At 46.9% G+C, this 12,656-nt stretch overlaps 8 non-coding genes across 8 annotated transcripts; all 8 read right to left on the bottom strand.

Moving 5' to 3' along the window:
• Positions 1-615: 615 nt before the first annotated feature.
• LOC141217510 (U2 spliceosomal RNA) lies at positions 616-806 on the bottom strand. The gene has a single exon (XR_012286343.1). It is a non-coding gene; the product is annotated as a U2 spliceosomal RNA (small nuclear RNA).
• Positions 807-1,920: 1,114 nt separating this feature from the next.
• Positions 1,921-2,111, bottom strand: LOC141217509 (U2 spliceosomal RNA). The gene has a single exon (XR_012286342.1). It is a non-coding gene; the product is annotated as a U2 spliceosomal RNA (small nuclear RNA).
• Positions 2,112-3,223: 1,112 nt separating this feature from the next.
• LOC141217587 (U2 spliceosomal RNA) lies at positions 3,224-3,414 on the bottom strand. The gene has a single exon (XR_012286417.1). It is a non-coding gene; the product is annotated as a U2 spliceosomal RNA (small nuclear RNA).
• A 1,115-nt stretch (positions 3,415-4,529) lies between these two features.
• Positions 4,530-4,720, bottom strand: LOC141217508 (U2 spliceosomal RNA). The gene has a single exon (XR_012286341.1). It is a non-coding gene; the product is annotated as a U2 spliceosomal RNA (small nuclear RNA).
• Positions 4,721-5,835: 1,115 nt separating this feature from the next.
• On the bottom strand, positions 5,836-6,026 carry LOC141217507 (U2 spliceosomal RNA). Its single transcript, XR_012286340.1, has one exon. It is a non-coding gene; the product is annotated as a U2 spliceosomal RNA (small nuclear RNA).
• Positions 6,027-7,140: 1,114 nt separating this feature from the next.
• On the bottom strand, positions 7,141-7,331 carry LOC141217506 (U2 spliceosomal RNA). Its single transcript, XR_012286339.1, has one exon. It is a non-coding gene; the product is annotated as a U2 spliceosomal RNA (small nuclear RNA).
• A 1,115-nt stretch (positions 7,332-8,446) lies between these two features.
• On the bottom strand, positions 8,447-8,637 carry LOC141217504 (U2 spliceosomal RNA). Its single transcript, XR_012286337.1, has one exon. It is a non-coding gene; the product is annotated as a U2 spliceosomal RNA (small nuclear RNA).
• A 1,115-nt stretch (positions 8,638-9,752) lies between these two features.
• LOC141217609 (U2 spliceosomal RNA) lies at positions 9,753-9,946 on the bottom strand. The gene has a single exon (XR_012286436.1). It is a non-coding gene; the product is annotated as a U2 spliceosomal RNA (small nuclear RNA).
• Between the last annotated feature and the right edge of the window lie 2,710 nt (positions 9,947-12,656).

The following is a 12,656-nucleotide window of genomic DNA, read 5'->3' as shown; positions in this document are numbered from 1 at the left end:
CCGCCATAAGCAACAGTTTAACAGAATGCCACAGACTAATCAACCAAACTTTTTGGGTTGGGTTCTCTTTTATAGTCTGCAGGCATTAAATGAAAGAAGTCAGTGTTCCAGCAGAAGGAGACAACGTTTCAGAAAAGGCATTGTAGCAAACCAAAAAAGAAATTTTAAGCGCAGCAGAGTAACCAGCGCACATACCTGTTAGCTCAGGTGAGTTTAAAAGGCTGCTGTTGATAACAAGGGCATTTGCTAAATAGATGGTGTGTGTGCAACAATATACTGAAAGGTCAATTATATTGTGCAGCTTATCTCACCACCTGTAGTTATTTAGGTGAAAGCTCCAAAATGCTTGCCTAATATGTCTGTTTATCCAAAAGGAAGTAAAAAGGGAGAGCTAGAAAGATAGCATTGCATCACATTACATGGCAATGCAATGCACAGTTGCTGAAGTTGAACCAAAATGAGCTTGTAATCTGGCTTCTGCAACTTTGAACATGAAAAATCCAATGAGGAGAAGAAAAGCAAAGCCAAAGAGTCCATCCCAAAATCCGACAAACAAGCAAAATGAACAAAAAACATTGAATTCAATTCTTTCTGATTTTAGAAACTGCATTAAAGAAGGGGTGCACCGGTCCTGGAGATACTGCAATACCAGGTCAATGCGTGGAGTGGACAGAGCAAGCTCTTTTTCCATCTCCCTGTTCTAAAAATCCATTTAATATATGGTCCCCAGATAGGGGACGTATCAGATATTAAACTGATAAGAACAGATACTACACTTGATCTTAGCCAAAAGGCCGAGAAGCGATAACCAGAATTGGTTTCAAACTACGGAGCCACCCAAGGATCCTGAAAAGTCCATTTGTGGAGATGAGCTCCTGGACTCCCGTTAAGAAGACATGTTGTCAACCTCTAGATCCCTTACATGCCTGCACTTTTCGGCTTGCTGCTGCTGCAATCCACGCGTTTTAGATCTGCATAACTCCACCTCTTTAAACACAGCACCTTCACCCCCTGCTGTTCCCACCCGCCTCAACACCGTTGGAAGGGAGGAGAACCAATTAAGGCGGGGGGTGGGGTGGAACGAGCAGCTGTCTACCCTTAGCAGGAGGGCTCCTGATTACATACCTCTCCTGCTGCTGCTGCTGCTGGCTGTCCAGCAGCAGACTGAAGGTGGCTGCTGCTGTGCACAGGTATATAAAGGCTCAGAGCCTATTATGACACGCGCAGCCAGCGTTCCATTGCCACATTCCATCTACTGCAGGCAGGATACCTGGCTGGCTGAATGTCGCTGAGAAGCTCACAGAGACCGCCATAAGCAACAGTTTAACAGAATGCCACAGACTAATCAACCAAACTTTTTGGGTTGGGTTCTCTTTTATAGTCTGCAGGCATTAAATGAAAGAAGTCAGTGTTCCAGCAGAAGGAGACAACGTTTCAGAAAAGGCATTGTAGCAAACCAAAAAAGAAATTTTAAGCGCAGCAGAGTAACCAGCGCACATACCTGTTAGCTCAGGTGAGTTTAAAAGGCTGCTGTTGATAACAAGGGCATTTGCTAAATAGATGGTGTGTGTGCAACAATATACTGAAAGGTCAATTATATTGTGCAGCTTATCTCACCACCTGTAGTTATTTAGGTGAAAGCTCCAAAATGCTTGCCTAATATGTCTGTTTATCCAAAAGGAAGTAAAAAGGGAGAGCTAGAAAGATAGCATTGCATCACATTACATGGCAATGCAATGCACAGTTGCTGAAGTTGAACCAAAATGAGCTTGTAATCTGGCTTCTGCAACTTTGAACATGAAAAATCCAATGAGGAGAGAAAAGCAAAGCCAAAGAGTCCATCCCAAAATCCGACAAACAAGCAAAATGAACAAAAAACATTGAATTCAATTCTTTCTGATTTTAGAAACTGCATTAAAGAAGGGGTGCACCGGTCCTGGAGATACTGCAATACCAGGTCAATGCGTGGAGTGGACAGAGCAAGCTCTTTTTCCATCTCCCTGTTCTAAAAATCCATTTAATATATGGTCCCCAGATAGGGGACGTATCAGATATTAAACTGATAAGAACAGATACTACACTTGATCTTAGCCAAAAGGCCGAGAAGCGATAACCAGAATTGGTTTCAAACTACGGAGCCACCCAAGGATCCTGAAAAGTCCATTTGTGGAGATGAGCTCCTGGACTCCCGTTAAGAAGACATGTTGTCAACCTCTAGATCCCTTACATGCCTGCACTTTTCGGCTTGCTGCTGCTGCAATCCACGCGTTTTAGATCTGCATAACTCCACCTCTTTAAACACAGCACCTTCACCCCCTGCTGTTCCCACCCGCCTTAACACCGTTGGAAGGGAGGAGAACCAATTAAGGCGGGGGGTGGGGTGGAACGAGCAGCTGTCTACCCTTAGCAGGAGGGCTCCTGATTACATACCTCTCCTGCTGCTGCTGCTGGCTGTCCAGCAGCAGACTGAAGGTGGCTGCTGCTGTGCACAGGTATATAAAGGCTCAGAGCCTATTATGACACGCGCAGCCAGCGTTCCATTGCCACATTCCATCTACTGCAGGCAGGATACCTGGCTGGCTGAATGTCGCTGAGAAGCTCACAGAGACCGCCATAAGCAACAGTTTAACAGAATGCCACAGACTAATCAACCAAACTTTTTGGGTTGGGTTCTCTTTTATAGTCTGCAGGCATTAAATGAAAGAAGTCAGTGTTCCAGCAGAAGGAGACAACGTTTCAGAAAAGGCATTGTAGCAAACCAAAAAAGAAATTTTAAGCGCAGCAGAGTAACCAGCGCACATACCTGTTAGCTCAGGTGAGTTTAAAAGGCTGCTGTTGATAACAAGGGCATTTGCTAAATAGATGGTGTGTGTGCAACAATATACTGAAAGGTCAATTATATTGTGCAGCTTATCTCACCACCTGTAGTTATTTAGGTGAAAGCTCCAAAATGCTTGCCTAATATGTCTGTTTATCCAAAAGGAAGTAAAAAGGGAGAGCTAGAAAGATAGCATTGCATCACATTACATGGCAATGCAATGCACAGTTGCTGAAGTTGAACCAAAATGAGCTTGTAATCTGGCTTCTGCAACTTTGAACATGAAAAATCCAATGAGGAGAAGAAAAGCAAAGCCAAAGAGTCCATCCCAAATTCCGACAAACAAGCAAAATGAACAAAAAACATTGAATTCAATTCTTTCTGATTTTAGAAACTGCATTAAAGAAGGGGTGCACCGGTCCTGGAGATACTGCAATACCAGGTCAATGCGTGGAGTGGACAGAGCAAGCTCTTTTTCCATCTCCCTGTTCTAAAAATCCATTTAATATATGGTCCCCAGATAGGGGACGTATCAGATATTAAACTGATAAGAACAGATACTACACTTGATCTTAGCCAAAAGGCCGAGGAGCGATAACCAGAATTGGTTTCAAACTACGGAGCCACCCAAGGATCCTGAAAAGTCCATTTGTGGAGATGAGCTCCTGGACTCCCGTTAAGAAGACATGTTGTCAACCTCTAGATCCCTTACATGCCTGCACTTTTCGGCTTGCTGCTGCTGCAATCCACGCGTTTTAGATCTGCATAACTCCACCTCTTTAAACACAGCACCTTCACCCCCTGCTGTTCCCACCCGCCTCAACACCGTTGGAAGGGAGGAGAACCAATTAAGGCGGGGGGTGGGGTGGAACGAGCAGCTGTCTACCCTTAGCAGGAGGGCTCCTGATTACATACCTCTCCTGCTGCTGCTGCTGCTGGCTGTCCAGCAGCAGACTGAAGGTGGCTGCTGCTGTGCACAGGTATATAAAGGCTCAGAGCCTATTATGACACGCGCAGCCAGCGTTCCATTGCCACATTCCATCTACTGCAGGCAGGATACCTGGCTGGCTGAATGTCGCTGAGAAGCTCACAGAGACCGCCATAAGCAACAGTTTAACAGAATGCCACAGACTAATCAACCAAACTTTTTGGGTTGGGTTCTCTTTTATAGTCTGCAGGCATTAAATGAAAGAAGTCAGTGTTCCAGCAGAAGGAGACAACGTTTCAGAAAAGGCATTGTAGCAAACCAAAAAAGAAATTTTAAGCGCAGCAGAGTAACCAGAGCACATACCTGTTAGCTCAGGTGAGTTTAAAAGGCTGCTGTTGATAACAAGGGCATTTGCTAAATAGATGGTGTGTGTGCAACAATATTCTGAAAGGTCAATTATATTGTGCAGCTTATCTCACCACCTGTAGTTATTTAGGTGAAAGCTCCAAAATGCTTGCCTAATATGTCTGTTTATCCAAAAGGAAGTAAAAAGGGAGAGCTAGAAAGATAGCATTGCATCACATTACATGGCAATGCAATGCACAGTTGCTGAAGTTGAACCAAAATGAGCTTGTAATCTGGCTTCTGCAACTTTGAACATGAAAAATCCAATGAGGAGAAGAAAAGCAAAGCCAAAGAGTCCATCCCAAAATCCGACAAACAAGCAAAATGAACAAAAAACATTGAATTCAATTCTTTCTGATTTTAGAAACTGCATTAAAGAAGGGGTGCACCGGTCCTGGAGATACTGCAATACCAGGTCAATGCGTGGAGTGGACAGAGCAAGCTCTTTTTCCATCTCCCTGTTCTAAAAATCCATTTAATATATGGTCCCCAGATAGGGGACGTATCAGATATTAAACTGATAAGAACAGATACTACACTTGATCTTAGCCAAAAGGCCGAGAAGCGATAACCAGAATTGGTTTCAAACTACGGAGCCACCCAAGGATCCTGAAACGTCCATTTGTGGAGATGAGCTCCTGGACTCCCGTTAAGAAGACATGTTGTCAACCTCTAGATCCCTTACATGCCTGCACTTTTCGGCTTGCTGCTGCTGCATTCCACGCGTTTTAGATCTGCATAACTCCACTTCTTTAAACACAGCACCTTCACCCCCTGCTGTTCCCACCCGCCTCAACACCGTTGGAAGGGAGGAGAACCAATTAAGGCGGGGGGTGGGGTGGAACGAGCAGCTGTCTACCCTTAGCAGGAGGGCTCCTGATTACATACCTCTCCTGCTGCTGCTGCTGCTGGCTGTCCAGCAGCAGACTGAAGGTGGCTGCTGCTGTGCACAGGTATATAAAGGCTCAGAGCCTATTATGACACGCGCAGCCAGCGTTCCATTGCCACATTCCATCTACTGCAGGCAGGATACCTGGCTGGCTGAATGTTGCTGAGAAGCTCACAGAGACCGCCATAAGCAACAGTTTAACAGAATGCCACAGACTAATCAACCAAACTTTTTGGGTTGGGTTCTCTTTTATAGTCTGCAGGCATTAAATGAAAGAAGTCAGTGTTCCAGCAGAAGGAGACAACGTTTCAGAAAAGGCATTGTAGCAAACCAAAAAAGAAATTTTAAGCGCAGCAGAGTAACCAGCGCACATACCTGTTAGCTCAGGTGAGTTTAAAAGGCTGCTGTTGATAACAAGGGCATTTGCTAAATAGATGGTGTGTGTGCAACAATATACTGAAAGGTCAATTATATTGTGCAGCTTATCTCACCACCTGTAGTTATTTAGGTGAAAGCTCCAAAATGCTTGCCTAATATGTCTGTTTATCCAAAAGGAAGTAAAAAGGGAGAGCTAGAAAGATAGCATTGCATCACATTACATGGCAATGCAATGCACAGTTGCTGAAGTTGAACCAAAATGAGCTTGTAATCTGGCTTCTGCAACTTTGAACATGAAAAATCCAATGAGGAGAAGAAAAGCAAAGCCAAAGAGTCCATCCCAAAATCCGACAAACAAGCAAAATGAACAAAAAACATTGAATTCAATTCTTTCTGATTTTAGAAACTGCATTAAAGAAGGGGTGCACCGGTCCTGGAGATACTGCAATACCAGGTCAATGCGTGGAGTGGACAGAGCAAGCTCTTTTTCCATCTCCCTGTTCTAAAAATCCATTTAATATATGGTCCCCAGATAGGGGACGTATCAGATATTAAACTGATAAGAACAGATACTACACTTGATCTTAGCCAAAAGGCCGAGAAGCGATAACCAGAATTGGTTTCAAACTACGGAGCCACCCAAGGATCCTGAAAAGTCCATTTGTGGAGATGAGCTCCTGGACTCCCGTTAAGAAGACATGTTGTCAACCTCTAGATCCCTTACATGCCTGCACTTTTCGGCTTGCTGCTGCTGCAATCCACGCGTTTTAGATCTGCATAACTCCACCTCTTTAAACACAGCACCTTCACCCCCTGCTGTTCCCACCCGCCTCAACACCGTTGGAAGGGAGGAGAACCAATTAAGGCGGGGGGTGGGGTGGAACGAGCAGCTGTCTACCCTTAGCAGGAGGGCTCCTGATTACATACCTCTCCTGCTGCTGCTGCTACTGGCTGTCCAGCAGCAGACTGAAGGTGGCTGCTGCTGTGCACAGGTATATAAAGGCTCAGAGCCTATTATGACACGCGCAGCCAGCGTTCCATTGCCACATTCCATCTACTGCAGGCAGGATACCTGGCTGGCTGAATGTCGCTGAGAAGCTCACAGAGACCGCCATAAGCAACAGTTTAACAGAATGCCACAGACTAATCAACCAAACTTTTTGGGTTGGGTTCTCTTTTATAGTCTGCAGGCATTAAATGAAAGAAGTCAGTGTTCCAGCAGAAGGAGACAACGTTTCAGAAAAGGCATTGTAGCAAACCAAAAAATAAATTTTAAGCGCAGCAGAGTAACCAGCGCACATACCTGTTAGCTCAGGTGAGTTTAAAAGGCTGCTGTTGATAACAAGGGCATTTGCTAAATAGATGGTGTGTGTGCAACAATATACTGAAAGGTCAATTATATTGTGCAGCTTATCTCACCACCTGTAGTTGTTTAGGTGAAAGCTCCAAAATGCTTGCCTAATATGTCTGTTTATCCAAAAGGAAGTAAAAAGGGAGAGCTAGAAAGATAGCATTGCATCACATTACATGGCAATGCAATGCACAGTTGCTGAAGTTGAACCAAAATGAGCTTGTAATCTGGCTTCTGCAACTTTGAACATGAAAAATCCAATGAGGAGAAGAAAAGCAAAGCCAAAGAGTCCATCCCAAAATCCGACAAACAAGCAAAATGAACAAAAACATTGAATTCAATTCTTTCTGATTTTAGAAACTGCATTAAAGAAGGGGTGCACCGGTCCTGGAGATACTGCAATACCAGGTCAATGCGTGGAGTGGACAGAGCAAGCTCTTTTTCCATCTCCCTGTTCTAAAAATCCATTTAATATATGGTCCCCAGATAGGGGACGTATCAGATATTAAACTGATAAGAACAGATACTACACTTGATCTTAGCCAAAAGGCCGAGAAGCGATAACCAGAATTGGTTTCAAACTACGGAGCCACCCAAGGATCCTGAAAAGTCCATTTGTGGAGATGAGCTCCTGGACTCCCGTTAAGAAGACATGTTGTCAACCTCTAGATCCCTTACATGCCTGCACTTTTCGGCTTGCTGCTGCTGCAATCCACGCGTTTTAGATCTGCATAACTCCACCTCTTTAAACACAGCACCTTCACCCCCTGCTGTTCCCACCCGCCTCAACACCGTTGGATGGGAGGAGAACCAATTAAGGCGGGGGGTGGGGTGGAACGAGCAGCTGTCTACCCTTAGCAGGAGGGCTCCTGATTACATACCTCTCCTGCTGCTGCTGCTGCTGGCTGTCCAGCAGCAGACTGAAGGTGGCTGCTGCTGTGCACAGGTATATAAAGGCTCAGAGCCTATTATGACACGCGCAGCCAGCGTTCCATTGCCACATTCCATCTACTGCAGGCAGGATACCTGGCTGGCTGAATGTCGCTGAGAAGCTCACAGAGACCGCCATAAGCAACAGTTTAACAGAATGCCACAGACTAATCAACCAAACTTTTTGGGTTGGGTTCTCTTTTATAGTCTGCAGGCATTAAATGAAAGAAGTCAGTGTTCCAGCAGAAGGAGACAACGTTTCAGAAAAGGCATTGTAGCAAACCAAAAAATAAATTTTAAGCGCAGCAGAGTAACCAGCGCACATACCTGTTAGCTCAGGTGAGTTTAAAAGGCTGCTGTTGATAACAAGGGCATTTGCTAAATAGATGGTGTGTGTGCAACAATATACTGAAAGGTCAATTATATTGTGCAGCTTATCTCACCACCTGTAGTTGTTTAGGTGAAAGCTCCAAAATGCTTGCCTAATATGTCTGTTTATCCAAAAGGAAGTAAAAAGGGAGAGCTAGAAAGATAGCATTGCATCACATTACATGGCAATGCAATGCACAGTTGCTGAAGTTGAACCAAAATGAGCTTGTAATCTGGCTTCTGCAACTTTGAACATGAAAAATCCAATGAGGAGAAGAAAAGCAAAGCCAAAGAGTCCATCCCAAAATCCGACAAACAAGCAAAATGAACAAAAAACATTGAATTCAATTCTTTCTGATTTTAGAAACTGCATTAAAGAAGGGGTGCACCGGTCCTGGAGATACTGCAATACCAGGTCAATGCGTGGAGTGGACAGAGCAAGCTCTTTTTCCATCTCCCTGTTCTAAAAATCCATTTAATATATGGTCCCCAGATAGGGGACGTATCAGATATTAAACTGATAAGAACAGATACTACACTTGATCTTAGCCAAAAGGCCGAGAAGCGATAACCAGAATTGGTTTCAAACTACGGAGCCACCCAAGGATCCTGAAAAGTCCATTTGTGGAGATGAGCTCCTGGACTCCCGTTAAGAAGACATGTTGTCAACCTCTAGATCCCTTACATGCCTGCACTTTTCGGCTTGCTGCTGCTGCAATCCACGCGTTTTAGATCTGCATAACTCCACCTCTTTAAACACAGCACCTTCACCCCCTGCTGTTCCCACCCGCCTCAACACTGTTGGAAGGGAGGAGAACCAATTAAGGCAGGGGGTGGGGTGGAACGAGCAGCTGTCTACCCTTAGCAGGAGGGCTCCTGATTACATACCTCTCCTGCTGCTGCTGCTGCTGGCTGTCCAGCAGCAGACTGAAGGTGGCTGCTGCTTTGCACAGGTATATAAAGGCTCAGAGCCTATTATGACACGCGCAGCCAGCGTTCCATTGCCACATTCCATCTACTGCAGGCAGGATACCTGGCTGGCTGAATGTCGCTGAGAAGCTCACAGAGACCGCCATAAGCAACAGTTTAACAGAATGCCACAGACTAATCAACCAAACTTTTTGGGTTGGGTTCTCTTTTATAGTCTGCAGGCATTAAATGAAAGAAGTCAGTGTTCCAGCAGAAGGAGACAACGTTTCAGAAAAGGCATTGTAGCAAACCAAAAAAGAAATTTTAAGCGCAGCAGAGTAACCAGCGCACATACCTGTTAGCTCAGGTGAGTTTAAAAGGCTGCTGTTGATAACAAGGGCATTTGCTAAATAGATGGTGTGTGTGCAACAATATACTGAAAGGTCAATTATATTGTGCAGCTTATCTCACCACCTGTAGTTATTTAGGTGAAAGCTCCAAAATGCTTGCCTAATATGTCTGTTTATCCAAAAGGAAGTAAAAAGGGAGAGCTAGAAAGATAGCATTGCATAACATTACATGGCAATGCAATGCACAGTTGCTGAAGTTGAACCAAAATGAGCTTGTAATCTGGCTTCTGCAACTTTGAACATGAAAAATCCAATGAGGAGAAGAAAAGCAAAGCCAAAGAGTCCATCCCAAAATCCGACAAACAAGCAAAATGAACAAAAAACATTGAATTCAATTCTTTCTGATTTTAGAAACTGCATTAAAGAAGGGGTGCACCGGTCCTGGAGATACTGCAATACCAGGTCAATGCGTGGAGTGGACAGAGCAAGCTCTTTTTCCATCTCCCTGTTCTAAAAATCCATTTAATATATGGTCCCCAGATAGGGGACGTATCAGATATTAAACTGATAAGAACAGATTTTTTTGATTGAATATATCTTTTATTAGCACAAAAAATAAGTTAACAGACAGTGTACAGTGCCGCAGCCCAGTACACACAGAATTCTACATCATATTTACATAGCATGAGGATACGACGCACTAACTAGACACATCACACCCCTATGCTACACAAAACACTCAATCTGAAAGAAAAAGCATGTCAATTAATACAGTACGACGAACCGTGATAAGGGATGGGGATTGGGAAAAAGGGGATGGGGAGGGGAAAATCACAGGCCCGAAGCTTTATTGAAAGACAAGACACATAAGGGGAGAGGGGGAGGAGGGGTTTAGTCCTCGTCCTCGTCCTCCGGACCGTCCATGATGGAATAGTCTCTGAGCAGGCTGTGGATCAGCCTGCGGCAGTCCTGGATGGACATCCTCTCCCTCCTCAAGATGAGCCGGTTCCTGGCGACCCAAACGGCATCCTTGAAGCAGTTCATAAGGCGCCAAGCCTCCTGGATGGCTCCGACGGTATGAACCCCAGGGAAGAGTCCGTAAAGCACAGAATGGTGCGATAGGCTCGCCCTGGGGACAGAGTTCCTCAGGTCGTCCTCAAGTGCAGTCAATAGGCGCTGTGCAAATCCGCAGTCCCAAAAAGTGTGCAAAGATGTTTCCTCCACGAAGGGGCACCTTGGGCAGTACCGGGTCTTGCACAGGTTCCGGGCATGCATGAATGACCGGACGGGCAGTCCGCCCTGAATCGCCATCCACGACAAGTCCTTGTGCCCGTTGGTCAGCCTGTCAGACGACACATTTGTCCACACAGTCTCCAGCGTGTCCTGGTGAAGTCCTGTGATGTTCTCCACGTCATACTTGGCTCTGATTAGCTTGTGGATAGTTTTGGGCTTCCACAAGTCGGGCTTGAGTCCCTCCAGTTGATGCTCCCCCACAAATCGAACGACGTCTCCGTAGAACCATGGCGTCGTCCAGTTGTAGGGGAAGGAGCTGTCCCACTTGTCCCAGCCGAGTCGCCTCCAAAGAGGAAGCAGGAAGAAGCGAGACATGGACCTGCCCGCGGAGCCATTCTTGACTTGCAAAGTCCGGCGGACACAATCACACACAAAAGAGGATCGCAGGAGGGTGGGGATATCTGGAACGCCCTTCCCACCCTTGCGAGGCTCCTTGTACATGACGGCCCGCCTGACTCTGTCCATCTTGGATCCCCAGACAAAGTGAAACACTGTCCTGGTAATGGCCCTGCACACAGTGACGTGTGGGGGCCAGGCCTGCGCCGTGTACTGCAAGACGGGCAGGACCTCATTACGCAGGACGAGTGCCTTACCCTCACAAGTGAGGTGTCTGAGGCTCCAGAGTCCGATCCGTTGCTTCACCTTGGCCAAGCGTTCTTGCCAGGACTTGAGGGCCGCTCCTTCCTTCCCGAACCAGACTCCCAGCACCTTGAGGAAATCCGGTTGAATGTTGAAGGGGAAGGGGGCGGAGGAGGCCGGCTGCCAATCCCCGAAGAGCATGGCTTCCGACTTCCTGCAGTTGACTTTGGCCCCTGAAGCCCGGCCGAACCTCTCACACGTCTGGACGAGGGCGTCGACTGAACCACGATCAGCGCAGAAGACGGTGACGTCGTCCATGTAGAGCGAGCACTTGACCTCATGTCGTCCCGGACCCGGTGCGGTGATCCCTCTGATCTCTCCATTCTGCCGGATAGCCTCTGCGAAGAGTTCTATAACACAAACAAAAAGAAGAGGTGATAGAGGGCAGCCTTGTCTGACCCCAGAGAGGACAGGGAAGGGGTCAGTCTTCCAGCCGTTCACCAACACCGAGCTGTGGATATCAAAATACATCAGACGGACATACGAACAAAACATGTTACCCAAACCTAACCGGTGCAGAGCTCGGCCCATGAACTCGTGGGAAACCCGGTCGAAGGCCTTCTCCTGATCCAAGGAGACCAGGGCCGCGTGTGCGCGGCGGACCTTGATGTACTCGACCGTGTCCCGCACGAGAGCGAGGCTGTCTGCGATGCGACGTCCAGGGATGCCGCAGGTCTGGTCCGGGTGGATGATCCGTCCGATGACCGTCTTAAGTCGTGTCGCCATCGTCTTGGCCAGGATCTTGTAGTCCACGTTGAGCAGAGTGATGGGACGCCAATTCCTCAGGTCGCACCTCTCTCCCTTCCGCTTGTACAGGATCGTGACCATTCCTTCCCTCAAAGATGGAGGCATTCTACCCTCCACCACCATCTCCTCGTACAGGTCCAACAGGTCCGGACAGATGAGGTCTCCCAGCGCTACATAGAGCTCCGCTGGAAGACCATCACTGCCCGGGGTCCTGCCGGTCCTAAAGGATTTAGCGGCAGAGAGCAATTCGCCCACCATCAGAGGTTTGTCCAAGGCTGCCGTGCCTGCAGGATCAAGATGGTTAGTGATACCTGACAGGAACTTATCAGCAGCGTCGGGGTCGGTAGTCTTGTGGGAGTAGAGTTCGCTGTAGAAGTCGCTGACGACCCTCATCACGTCCTCCTTCCCACGTCGCATGTTTCCGCTCTCGTCTCGCAGCTCGTTCAGGGGCGTGTGACCGGCATGAAGTTTCCTGAAAAAGAATGAGTTACATTTCTCACCCTTCTCCAGATTCTCCACTTTGGAACGGAAGATGATTCGCTTGGACTCCTCCTCAAAGTGCCTTTTCAGGCTCTTCTTGGTCTCCTCCAGCTCCTCCCTCACGTCCCAGCCGCAGTGAAGAAGGTCCTGCAGCGACCGCAGCTCGCGCT

This window comes from Phyllobates terribilis, unplaced genomic scaffold, assembly GCF_046119375.1.
Source record: "Phyllobates terribilis strain yellow unplaced genomic scaffold, ASM4611937v1 Scaffold_241__1_contigs__length_2998254, whole genome shotgun sequence".
NCBI classification, from domain to species: Eukaryota; Metazoa; Chordata; class Amphibia; order Anura; family Dendrobatidae; genus Phyllobates; species Phyllobates terribilis.
Note: the sequence above shows the minus strand (reverse complement) of the source record. Positions and strands in the feature narration are given on the sequence as shown.